At 40.1% G+C, this 13,898-nt stretch overlaps 1 pseudogene across 1 annotated transcript; it reads right to left on the bottom strand.

The window, feature by feature from the left end:
* Positions 1–12,585: 12,585 nt before the first annotated feature.
* Positions 12,586–13,677, bottom strand: LOC101041110 (cytochrome c oxidase subunit 7A2-like, mitochondrial pseudogene; annotated as a pseudogene). The gene has a single exon (XR_012512623.1). The product of XR_012512623.1 is annotated as a cytochrome c oxidase subunit 7A2-like, mitochondrial pseudogene (transcript).
* Positions 13,678–13,898: the final 221 nt, after the last annotated feature.

The following is a 13,898-nucleotide window of genomic DNA, read 5'->3' as shown; positions in this document are numbered from 1 at the left end:
AGTTTCCTCAGATATCTACTATTTGAGCTTTTCCTGTGAAACAAGGACGATCACGTCAAAATAGCTTATGTCAACAGAATGTGTTACAATAAAGTGTTTTCACTCAAGTAATCAAATAAGATGCTAACAAAAGCCTTGTGAGCAGCATAGGACAGACATCCCCGTTACATACCCAAGAAACCCAATGTTAAGAGAGATTAGAAGACTTCTGAGGTTCACAACGCTGGTCAACGGTGGAGGGCCTGGACGCTGAACCTAGGCCTTCTAACTCCGAATCTAACTGTTTGCTGAAATACTGTCTTACTGAAAAATACGCTATTCGAAAAGAGTAACAAGATTTTCTTTTCCCGTATAGATGGCAAAGGATTAGGCTGTAGGTGCCAGAGATGACTCTGCTTCAAACTGCAGATTAAAGACTAAAGGACCTTTACATCTGGAAATTTTGAGTCTGGGAGGGACCACGGTAGTTATCGAATCTTACCCTTTTGCTCTCTGGGTGAGGACACAGGCCTAGAGAAATATTGGGACTAGTTTAATGCACAGACAGTTGTGGGCGAAGCTGATAACAGAAGCCAGCTTCCTCGCTGCCAGCTAAGTGTTGCTCGAAACATGCTACTCAGCTTTTGTTGTTAGATTTTTTTCATCATATGCATAAATTCATGGTAGGGCATGAGAAAGTAATGCTTCCATGGTTTCTAAAGGACATTTTAAAGAATCCTCCCATTCTGATGATGCTCTGGGAGTACAGCACACGGCTTGGCCTCCTATGGCTGTTGGCTCAGGTCTGCATTCTGCCGCACACTCACTGTGCGGTACTGTGCATTCTACTGAGCCTTTTGGACCCTCAGATTAGATAGATCCCCTGTGTTCTTACCGGCCATCCTAACGCTCACGCTGCTACCTCCATGCCATTATATAAAGATTTAAAGTCTTTAGGATCCTCAGATGCCTAATCCGTACATGGAACGATGGTATTACTAGGTGGATTTATTTGCTGCACTACCTGTTTCACTCACAAACCTCTTTCTCTTTAGGCAGCTGGATGGGAATCATCATTGCTTCCTGGCAAAATGGCGTACAAAGATGTTAACTCCAAGCCTTTCAACTTCAGAAGCCCTGGTCCAGGTGTGAGACAGAAAAGTTTTGACAAAATGGGTGATTAGATAGGTGTCCTGTGTTTCTACCAGCCAAACCAATCCTAATTCTGCTACCTCCATGCCATTATATAGAGGTAAAGACTTGAGATGAGAGGGAAGAGAGTCGAACAGATCAGAAAACTAGTGTGCATAGGACTTTTACGAGGTCTCTCACTGAACCCTCACGTTGACTAGCTCCAAATGAAGGCATTGATAGGACGCACATAAACCGTTGAGATGTAAGAATATTAAGGACCAGAAAAATATCTGAATCAAAAAACGTCCACTGAATACTAAGTAAGTTAAGTATTGAAAAAGGTCTACATATAGACACACCATACATGAAATGTACTAGCGTTATTTACTTACTTATTTATTGTTTGATGGGTTTTTTGGGAATGAGTGGCATTTGCTTACATGAATAAGTTCTTTAGTGGTGATTTTTGAGATTTGGGGGCACCTATCAGCCAAGCAGTGTATACTATACCCCATGTGTAGTCTTTTCTCTCTCATCACCCCCAACCCTTTCCCCTAGTTCCCAAAGTCCAATGGATTGTTCTTCTGCCTTTGCATCCTGGGAGCTCCCACACATGTGTGAGAAGATACAATGTTTCATTTTCCATTCCTGAGTTACTTCAATTAGAGTAATAGTCTCCACTTCCATCCAGGTTGCTGTGAATTCCATTATTTTCATTCCTTTTAAGACTGAGTAGTGGGGAATACTAGCTTTAAACTGCAGAGGAAAACAACTTTCAACCTGGAATTCTGTGCCCAGCCAACCAACCATTAAGGGAGAGTGTGACATAAAGATATGTTAAAATTATAAGAATGTAGTCAGATTGTTATCCATAGACTCATTGAAATTACTTCTTAAGCATGTCCTTTGTCAAAAAGTAAAAGAATCCCAGAAGAGATGTATTACAATAGAGAAATAAGTGTTGACTGCATTAAATAATTATAATAATGTTTAAAATAAACTTAATAGTCATTTTGTTTTATTTTAAACACAAGTAGGAACAAAAAATACCAGACAATAACAACTGAGATTAGAGAAGAATGAAGTTAAAATATTCTAAGATCTGATCGTGATTAAATAGCGACTTCATTAGAAAATACTAATTTAAGTATATGCATTATCAGAGTACTTTTTTGGTAATGCAAACTTGATGTTGTTGCACTTATGGTGAAATATTACAGTTGAGCCCCTCTTTCACCAAGGCTTTCAGCATAGCAGGAAAATCCTTCTGAGTCTTTTTTTTTTTTTTTTTTTTTTTTAAGACGGAGTTTGGCTCTTGTTACTCAGGCTGGAGTGCAATGGCGCAATCTCGGCTCACCGCAACCTCCGCCTCCTGAGTTCAGGCAATTCTCCTGCCTCAGCCTCCTGAGTAGCTGGGATTACAGGCATGCGCCACCATGCCTAGCTAATTTTTTGTATTTTTAGTAGAGACGGGGTTTCACCATGTTGACCAGGATGGTCTCGATCTCTTGACCTCGTGATCCACCCGCCTCGGCCTCCCAAAGTGTTGGGATTACAGGCGTGAGCCACTGCGCCTGGCCATCCTTCTGAGTCTTACACCCTCATGTTACTCTTGCCTCCAGCACTTAGACTCCATCCGCTCAAATCTGTGCTCCCTCAACACCACATGTTGGCACTTCCTGGAGCAACCCCATTCGAGGTCACACCTCCATGCCTTTTTGCATGTCATCCTTCTGCTTGCAATGTCCTTTTTCTCGTTCCTTGTTTGGGCTTGTTTATTCTTCTTTTAATTAATTCAGTCAATAAATATTAAATGTGATTAAGTGCAAGGATCTGGGTATGTGGGCGTAGGTGTGGAAGGGAAGGGTTCAGGAGGTGAGAAAACGTTGAGGAACACCCATCCGGTTCCTGTCCGGCAGCATCTTACCACAATGACACCTCGGTTTGGTTTACGATGTTGCTTTGGAGACTTTTCCTTATTCTACTCTCTGATGGCAGAGATGTCTTCCACTGCGCTCACATACCCCGCTTTGCACTTAAAGTTTCTGTTTTCTGGTTACCTACTTGATACTTCACTAAGCTACTTCAGGTCAGGGATCATACTTCCTTCATCTCTCTCACCTTATGCTCAGCAATTTTTTTTTTTTTTTTTTTTTTTTTTGAGACGGAGTTTCGCTCTTGTTACCCAGGCTGGAGTGCAATGGCGCGATCTCAGCTCACCGCAACCTCCACCTCCTGGGTTCAGGCAATTCTCCTGCCTCAGCCTACTGAATAGCTGGGATTACAGGCACACGCCGCCATGCCCAGCTAATTTTTTTGTATTTTTAGTAGAGACGGGGTTTCACCATGTTGACCAGGATGGTCTCGATCTCTTGACCTCGTGATCCACCCGCCCCGGCCTCTGAAAGTGCTGGGATTACAGGCGTGAGCCACCGCAACCGGCCCAACCTGCCTCTTTTCTTCTTAGGTGTTTCCACCTAGAGGTTCTAGGGTACAAGCAACCTTACTCATATCTTTCTTTTCCCCTTCAGAGACAAACTCTTTTTTTTTTTTTAGATGAGTCTTGCTCTGTTGCTCAGGCTGGAGCGCAGTGGCACGATCTCGGCTCTATGTGGCCTCCATCTCCCAGGTTCAAGTGATTCTCCTGCCTCAGCCTTCCAAGTGACTGGGATTATAGGCACCCACCACCATACCTGGCTTTTTTTTTTTTTTTTTTTTTTTTTTTTTTTTTTTTTTTTTTAGTAGAGATGAGTTTTTACCATGTTGGCCAGGCAGGTCTGAAACTCCTGACCTCAGGTGATCCACCTGCCTCAGCTTCCAAAGCACTGGCATTACAGGTGTGAATCACTGCACTCAGCCCAGGAAAACTTCACTGAACATATTTTTGGAGAAGACTTTCGCTTCTTTGTCAGGGAGAATTGCTTTATTTTCTGTCTTGGAATAATTCATGCTCTAAGCCCACTTGAAACACTTAACCTTCATCTTTGTGGTGATTTAACCTGTCTTCCTAAAATACTCCAAATGGAAACCTGTACATTAGTATATCCCTAGAGGTAGATAGCACATTTCTCAAAAGTGGTATGTGATTAAACATGTTTAGATAAAAGTGAATGTTCTGATAAAAAATTAAAATGTGATCTCTCTCATAAGTCCGCAGATAATCAGTAAGCTCTTATCAGTTCTTAACATGCTGGTACAACTGTCTAATAGGATCTCCTAAGTTAATGGACGTGCCCTAATCTGTGATGTCAGTGAGGCAGTCACTACCCCACATATGGCTATCAAGCACTCAAAATGCATGACTAAGAATGGGGAGTTGAATTGTGAACTTTGTTTAATTCCAATTAGTTAAGCTTAAGTTTAAACAGCTGTGTGTGGCTAGTGGCTACCATACTGTACAGCACAAAGCAAGAGGATGGGGGGTGAATTTTTTTGTGGCGACGTTGATGTGGAACAAAAGATAAATTGTTCCTGTTTGTAGGGAAGCTTAGAGACAGAGGGGACCCCGTGGAAGGAAGTTCTGAGACTGAAGGAATTGCGGGAAGTTCCGGGGAAAGCTATGGAATTGGCATTTGAGCCTAATGTCATTAGGTAGCCAAGCAGGAGTGTCTCAGCTGACACGTAGGGTACACTTTTGAAAGAAGTCTTTGTCATTGTCTGAAATGTGACAGACTGAGTCTGGAGTTCTTTTGTTTCATCTGCAGCACATTTTTGTTCCTCTCCTTTCCCTAGCTGAAGGTTGAATGCGATTCCTTTCCCTTCCTCTTCAGATGACTGATGAACTTCATTTGGAGTCGAATAGTGGAGCTTCTTATTTCTTCATTTGAGGTCAAGCGTCAATTGCCTACATTTTGGTCTGACAGCAACTCACTTACGACCCATTTTAACTAATGAACAGTTGCTGTTTTACTAGTAGTTGATGCCTGTCAGAAGTTTTTTGAAAGGGTCAAAAGACCCTCAGGCAGACAGGCAGCAGTGTGGAAAGTATGGAATGAAATGGTGTTAGAAAGAGGTCAAAGAAGGTGTATTTTGGGAGTATGTAAAAAAAGGGAGTCTGGTAGAAGGATTTGAGGAAGAACTGAAATGACTATATAATATGGAGGTGAGTCTTACAAATTTTTCTGATTTTAAATCCTAAGACACAGCATGAACTAATCATTACATTTAAAAAGAAGAAAAAAAAATCCTGTGATTTTGTCCCTGCATCCACAGGGTGCAAAGTTTTATGGTTTTGGACCCTGTCCTTTCATATTTGACAGAGATAGTGACCATGATCCTGATGCAAGCAAACCCTGTAACATCTCCTGATAGTGAAGCCACTCCTACCAGCGGGAGAGAGGAAATGAGTCACTGTGGAGGTGTCCATTAACTTTTACAGCCAGTTTGATGAAACTCTTGTCTTGAGAGCAGCAGGACCCATCCCCACTCACCCCACAGTGGGAGACACGTGGCATGGAACTAACTCTCCTCCACCACTGCATGGACAATCCATTATCTATTTTCATGAAAAGCGCTGCCAGCTAGAAAGCGTCAGTTGATTTGCCGAAGAGTCATGATGGAAGTTCTACTACCAAGATGTAAAATAAAAACCTTTCATCTGTCAAGGTTTCCAGCTCAGGCTTAACCTCCTTCATGGACCCTGCCCTAAACCAGCCCCCTCCTCCATAACATTTCCCACAGCGTATGGAAATTATTTGTTTATGGGCCTAAGGTCCTCCATGAGGTATCTTTTCTCGAGAATAGAGATGTGACTTTACATATTTGTCTGTATGTCTGGCACTTCAGCTGTGTTTAACAAATGCTCACTGGACAAATCTCAGTGTATTGAAATGCCCAGGAATAGTGCTTGACAGATAGAAGGCCCACAATACATGTACGTTTCTTTTCTCTATATTTTCTTCTACAGATTTTTACAGACTAGTGTGGGCTTTTTATCTGAATAACTTAACGTACGTTTTACAGATGCATATGTAGAAAAATGAAAGGCTATTATAATAGCAGGCACTATAATTCATTTTGGGGAGAATTGTCTTTGATAGGAAAAATACCTTGGTAAGTAAATTGAGGTGGAAAGTGAGACCTAAGAAAATTGATTAGGAGAATGCTAGGCAGTAAAATACGTACCTAAATTGTTCTGCTTTTGAGCAATACACTTAAAATGTAATGGAGGGGAGCAGGAGAAAAAGGTGAAGAGGAAGAGAAAGGAGACCGCAGAAGGCTTTAAAAACACGTCTGTCTAACGTTAAACTAAATTTGTGTTTACTCTCTTGTAAATTGTAAGCTTTCTAAATTCTGCTATATTCACAGAGGCCTTATAAGAGTGGAGCTTTTGGGTTGCTTTGATTTTTCTACTAAAATTTCAGTGTTGTGTTTGTTAAAAAGCACATTTTGTATGTAGACTACAACTTCATTTTTGTAAAAGAAATAAGCTGTGTTAAGTATTCACAAGTGAATTAATTTGTATGCATAGAAAAACATGCAAATCGGGAGACAACGGATGCTGGAGAGGATGTGGAGAAATAGGAACACTCTTACACTGTTGGTGGGAGTGTAAATGAGTTCAACCATTGTGGAAGACAGTGTGGCGATTCCTCAAGGATCTAGAAATAGAAATTCCATTTGACCCAGCAATCCCATTACTGGGTATATACCCGAAGAACTATAAATCGTTCTGCTGTAAGGACACATGCACACATAGGTTCTTTGCAGCCCTGTGTACAATAGCAAAGACCTGGAAGCAACCCAAATGCCCATCAATGATAGACTGGACAAAGAAAATGTGGTGCATATACACCATGGAATACTACACAGCCATAAAAAACGATGAGTTTGTGTCCTTTGTGGGGACTTGGATGAATCTGGAAACCATCATTCTCAGCAAACTGACACAAGAACAGAAAGCCAAGCACCACATGTTCTCACTCATAGGTGGGTGTTGAACAACAAGACCACGTGAACTCAGGGAGAGGAGCGTCACACACAGGGGACAGTTGGGGGTGGGGTAGCGGAGAGATAATGAGGGGTAGGGAGGGATAACATGGGGAGAAACGCCAGATATCGCATGCACCTAAAGTAAAATAAATAAATTATATTAAAAAAAAGAAAAACATGCCAATCACACTGATCTGTGATTATTCTTGGGCAGTGAAGTGGGAGTGGGAAAAGAGAAGAACTTTGACTTTTTATGTAATTTTGTGTTGTTTGAAAACGGTCACTAGCATGTTTTATTTTGTAATTAGCAAAACAAATACATGAAATAATCCCTTTTCCAGTCAGCTCACCAGGCTGCTGGGAAGACCAATTATGATAATCTATGTGAAAATTCTTTAAAACTGTAAAGTGCTGTGAAAACTCAGAAGTGCTATAAACACATAAGGGATTAGTTATGACACTGAGCAAAATGCCCCATGACTTTACTTTCTTATTTCCTTATAATTAAAATAAGGGAGTTAAACTAGATGGTTTCCTAAACTCCCGCCAGGTTCAGATTCTCTGTGGTGTGTCTCTGTTCGCGGCTTCTCAGTTTGCTGCCTCCACTGGGTTGCCATAAAGCTGGATTAGAGATCTATAAATATCTTTAATGACTATGATTATTTGAGAACTGGTCTGTACCTCTTCTGGCTTGGAAAAAGCTATTTAACCAGAGGACCATAGCCTGTGATTTTTGGTTGTTTGCTTTCTCACATTTTTCTTTTTATTTCACTTTGGATTTTGATGGCTTCAAAATGTCTCTCTTCCTCCCTCCTTCTTTCTCTTCCTCTCTTCTCCCTGGTCCTTTAAGTAATTTTCTTTCTACAATGTATCCACTTGTTTCGTTTTTTTTTTTTTTTTTTTTTTTTAGACGGAGTTTCGCTCTTGTTACCCAGGCTGGAGTGCAATGGCGCGATCTCGGCTCACCGCAACCTCCGCCTCCTGGGCTCAGGCGATTCTCCTGCCTCAGCCTCCTGAGTAGCTGGGATTACAGGCACGTGCTGCCATGCCCAGCTAATTTTTGTATTTTTAGTAGAGACGGGGTTTCACCGTGTTGACCAGGATGGTCTCGATCTCTTGACCTCGTGATCCACCCGCCTCGGCCTCCCGAAGTGCTGGGATTACAGGTGTGAGCCGCAGCGCCCTGCCCCATTTCTTTCTTGTCTGTTGCGCGTGTTACCATGTCAACTCCTCAAAATGACTAGGTGAAAATGTGATTTCCTTTATTACCAAATTCCTTGTTTTATTTTGTTTCATTTTGTATTTTATAAAGATTTTTGTGATAGCATCATTTTATTTGCTTTAATTTATATAGAATAAAATGCACACATCTAAATATTAAACCAGAAGGATTCTGACATATCTACATGCTTATGTAACATTAATCCAGATCAAGATACAGAACAGTTCCATCACCTTGGAAAATCCCTCCCGCCCCTTCCCATGCAGTCTTCCCACCAATCCTGCATCTAGTCACCATGGATTACTTTTGCCTTTCCGTCAATTTCATATGAACGAAATCATATAATATATACTCTTTTATGTGTGGATTCTTTCACTCAGCATAAAGCTTTTGGAATTCATCTACATTATTGCTGGTATCAGTTTTTTAAATATTGCTAAGTACTATTTCATTATATGAATGTAACAGATATTTATTACTATTATTATTCATTCTTGGTTGATGGGCATTCTGGCTATTTCTGGTTTTGGCTTAAAATCACTATAAATATTCTTTTTTCCCCTTTATTGCTTCTAAAAAAAAAAAACCTGTGATACATGTGCAGAGTGTGCAGATTTGTGACCTAGGTATACCTGTGTCATGGTGGTTTGCTACACCCAAGTTCCTGCACCTCTACTGTCCCCCAACAGGCCCTGCTGCATGTTGCTCCCCTCTGTGTTCATGTGTTCTCAATGTTTCATCCCACTTATTAGTGAGAACTTTTGATGTTTGGTTTTCTGTTCCTCTGTTAGTTTGCTGAGAATTTTGGGTTCCAGCTTCATCCATGTCCCTGCAAAGGACAAGATCTCATTCCTTTTTGTGACCGCATAGTAGTTCATGATCTCTATGTGCCAGTGTATCACTGATGGGCATTTAGGTTGGTTCCATGTCTTTGCTATTGTAAATAGTGGTACAGTAAACATATGAATGCATATGTCTTTATAGTAGAATGATTTATATTCCTTTGGACATATACTCATTAATGGGATTGCTGGGTCTCAAATGGTATTTCCACCGACAGTATAACAAGCATTGCTATTTCTCCACAGCCTCACCAGCATCAATTGCTTCCTGCCGTTCTAATGATCGCCTTTTGACTACCATAAGATGGCATCTCATTGTGGTTTTGATTTCCATTTCTCTGGTGATCAGCGATGTTTGAGCTTTTTTTCCTATGTTTGCTGGCCATATAAAAGTCTTCTTTTGAGAACTATCTGTGCTTATCCTTTGCCCATTTTTTGATGGGGTTGTTTGGATTTTTCTCATAAACATGGTTAAGTTCCTCACAAATTATGGATATTATACCTTTGTCAGATGAGCAGATTGCAAAAATTTTCTCCCCTTCTGTAGGTTGCCTGTTTACTCTGATGATAGTTTCTTTTGCTGTGCCAAAGCTCCTTAGTTTCACTGACCCCATTTGTCAATTTTGGCTTTTGTTGCAATTGCTTTTGGTGTTTTAGTCATGAAGTCTTTGCCCATACCTATGTTCTGAATGGTATTGCCTAGGTTTTCTTCTAGAGTTTTGATGGTTTTGAGTTTTACACTTAAGTCTTTAATCCATCCTGAGTTAATTTTTGTATAAGGTGTAAAGAAGGGGTTCAGTTTCAGTTTTCTGCATATGACTAGATAGTTTTCCCAGCACAATTTACTTAACAGGATATCATTTCCCCATTGCTTGTTTTTATTAGGTTTGTAGAAGATCAGAGGGTTGTAGATGTACGGTCTAATTTCTGAGGTCTCTGTTTTGCCCCCTTGGTCTGTATGTCTATTTTGGTACCTGTATCATGCTGTTGTGGTTACTGTAGCCTTGCAGTATAGTTTGAAGTTAGGTAGTGTGATGCCTCCAGCTTTATTTTTTTTCACTTAGGATTGTCTTGGCTATACTGGGTCTTCTTTGATTCCATACGAAATTTAAAATAGTTTTTTTCTAATTCTGTGAGGAATGTGAATAGTAGTCTGATGGGAATAGCATTGAATCTATATATTACTTTGGGCAGGATGGTCATTTTTCATGATACTGATTCTTCCTATCCATGAGGATGGAATGTTTTTCCGTTTGTTTGTGTCCTCTCTTATTTTTTTGAGCAGTGTTTCATAGTTCTGCTTGAAGAGGTTCTTCACATCACTCGTTAGCTGTATTCCTAGGTATTTTATTCTCTTTGTAGTGATTGTGAATGGGAGTTCATTCATGAGTCGGCTCTCTGCTTGCCTATTGGTGTAAAGGAATGATTGTGATTTTTGCACATTGATTTTGTGTCCTGAGACTTTGCTGAAGTTGCTTATGAGTTCAAGAAGTGTTTGGGCTGAGATGATGGGATCTTCTAAATATAAAATCATATCTGCAAACAGAGACAACTTGACTTCCTCTCTTCCTATCTGAATACCCTTTATTTCTTTCTCTTGCCTGATTTCCTGGGCCAGAACTTCCAATACTATGTTGAATAGGAGTGATGCAAGAGGGCATCCTTGTCTAGTACCAGTTTTCAAAGGCAATGCTTCCAGCTTTTGCCTATTCACTATGATATTGGCTATGGGTTTGTCATAAATAGCTCTTATTATTTTGAGATATGTTTCATCAGTACCTAGTTTACTGAGAGGTTTTAACATGAAGGGATGTTGAATTTTATCAAATGCCTTTTCTGCAGTTATTCAGATAATAATGTGTTTTTGTCTTTGGTTCTGTTTATGTGATGAATTACATTTCTTGATTTGCATATATTGAGCCATCCTTGCATCCCAGGGATGAAGCCGACTTGATGGTAGTAGATACGTTTTTTGATGCACTGCTGGATTTAGTTTGCCAGCATGTCATTGAGGATTTTCACATTGATGTTCATCAGGGATATTGGCCTGAAGTTTTCTTTTTTTCTTGTGTCTCTTCCCAGTTTTGGTATTAGAATATGACACTGGCGTCATGAAAGGAGTTAGGGGGAGTCCCTCCTTTTCAGTTGTTTGGAATAGTTTCAGAAGGAATAGTACCAGGACTTCTTTGTATTTCTGATAGAATTCAGCTGTGAATCCATCTGGTCCTGGGCTTTTTTTGGTTGGTAGGCTATTAATTACTGCCTCAATTTCAGAGCTTGTTATTGTTCTATTCAGAGAATCGACTTCTTCCTGGTTTAGTCTTGGTAGGGTGTATGGATCCAAGAATTTATCTATTTCTTCTAGATTTTCTAGTTTATTTGCATAGAGGTGTCTGTAGTAATCTCTGATGGTAGTTTGTACTTCTGAGGGGTCATTGGTAATATCCCCTTTATTATTTGTTATTGTGTCTATTAGAATCTTCTCCCTCTCCTTTATCAGTCTACCTAGTGGTCTATTTATTTTTTAAAATTTTTTAAAAAATAAGCTACTGAATTCGTTGATCTTTTTTGGAGGATTTTTCGTGTCTCCATCTCTTTTGATTCTTCTCTGATCTTATTTATAAGACCTGAAGTTATTTCTTGCTTCTGCTACGTTTTGGTTAGTTTGCTCTTGCCTTTCTAGCTCTTTTAATTGTGATGTCAGGGTGTCAGTTTGATAGCTTTTTAGCTTAATTGTGATGTCAGTGTGTAAGTTTGTTAGCTTTTTAGCTTTCTGATGTGGGCATTTAGTGCTATAAATTTCCCTCTTAACACTGCTTTAGCTGTGTTCCAGAGATTCTGCTATGTTGTCTCTTTGTTCTCATTGGTTTTAAATAACTTGTTTATTTCTGTCTACATTTCATTTTTTACCCAGGAGTCATTCAGGAGCAAGTTGTTCAATTTCCATGAAATCATGTGGTTTTGAATGAGTTTCTTAATCCTGAGTTCTAGTTTGATTGCACTGTGGTCTCAGAGACTTTGTTATGATTTCAGTTCTTTTGCATTTGCTGAGAGTGTTTTACTTCCAATCATGTAGTCTATTTTAGATTAAGTGCCATGTGGCTCTGAGAAGAATGTATATTATTTTGACTTGGGGTAAAGACTTCTGTACATGTGTGCAAGGTCCACTTGATCCAGAGCTGAGTTGAAGTCTGAATATCCTCCTTAATTTTCTGTCTCATTGATCTGCCTAATACTGACAAGGGGGGTGTGAAGCCTTCCACTGTAATTGCATGGGAGTCTAAAGTCTCTTTGTAGGTTTCTAAGAACTTGTTTTAAGAATCTGGGTGCTCCTGTATTGGGTTCATATATGTTTAGAATAGTTAGCTCTTCTTTTTGAATTGGGAGAGCAAAATGTGGTGATCCATGCAATGGAATATTATTCAGCCTTAAAAAAAAATGAAATTCTGCAATATGCCACAACATGGATGTACTGTTTTTTTAATTCATGTATTTATTCCACCGTCAAAATAAGTCATAATTTAAAGCTATAACATTTTTAAAAGATAAAGGAGAATTTGTTGGCAAAGCTGTTAATAAAACAGACACTGGTCTAAAGTGCAACACTAAGCAGGTGTTCTCTGTTCCCATGGTGGAATAAATACACACAATTACACATAAGATTTCACTGAAGACAGGAAACGAGGCAAATAACCCTTTGAAATGAACTGCCCAATGAACAGAGGCAGGTTACAAATAATTTCTTTTAACATGTTACTGCAAAATGGAAAAAAATCCCCGAAGTGACTACTAACTCAAACCCCTTATTTTATGCACATGGCCTTGGCTTCTGTATTCTTTCCACAGCCACATCCAAATCCAGAAAGGCTTCTGCACCCCGTGCTCAAAAACGCAGCCTCAAGTCCCTGAGGCACAGACTGACATTAATGAGTCTGTGTGCAACTTTCATCCAGACCCTCCAGGGAAATCAGGAGCACAAACACAGAGCACAGCAGCGTTTCTTTAAACAATGGCTTTAACCGTGGAATGAGCTCTGACAAGCCATATGCATTTCATAAGCAAACCAAAATATTGTCTTCGTTTCTTCCTATTTTTCTTGCATTTTTAAAAATGTTAAGCCATCCAAGTAAAAAAAAAAATTAACAATGAAAAAGGAAATTCAAAGGGTTTATGCCAAAAAAACCCAAACCAGTCCTCTGCAGCCTAACTCATTTTTTGGGCTGTGCAGCCATGTAGAGGGCGATCAGGCAGTAGCTGGTCCTTCCCACAGTCAGCGCCATGGTGGTCCGGTAAAGCATTTGGTCAAGCAGGCCTCGTTTCAGGTAGATGGGCACACCATCAGCTTTCTGGACAATCTTCCGCAGCACTGGAACTGTGTTTTTCCCAGCATAATCATACACTGTGGAATCGGAGGTCAGTTTAGTTGGTGTGGCAAATATGATAGGTGGTGCTTCTGTGGGAACCACAGGCTTTAATCCCTGTGGGCTATAGGCCTCCAAAGCCCACGCTCCCACCAGCTTCTGCGTGAAGCCACTAAATTTGTAGTACATGACACCCAGACTCTGGCTTTTTTTTTTTTTTTTTTTTTTTTTTTTTTTTTTTTTTTAGATGGATTTTCGCTCTTGTTACCCAGGCTGGAGTGCAATGGCGTGATCTCGGCTCACCACAACCTCCGCCTCCCGGGTTCAGGCAATTCTCCTGCCTCAGCCTCCTGAGTAGCTGGAATTACAGGCACACACCACCATGCCCAGCTAATTTTTTTGTATTTTTAGTAGAGACGGGGTTTCACC

This window comes from Saimiri boliviensis, chromosome 11 (assembly GCF_048565385.1).
Source record: "Saimiri boliviensis isolate mSaiBol1 chromosome 11, mSaiBol1.pri, whole genome shotgun sequence".
NCBI lineage: Eukaryota > Metazoa > Chordata > Mammalia > Primates > Cebidae > Saimiri > Saimiri boliviensis.
Note: the sequence above shows the minus strand (reverse complement) of the source record. Positions and strands in the feature narration are given on the sequence as shown.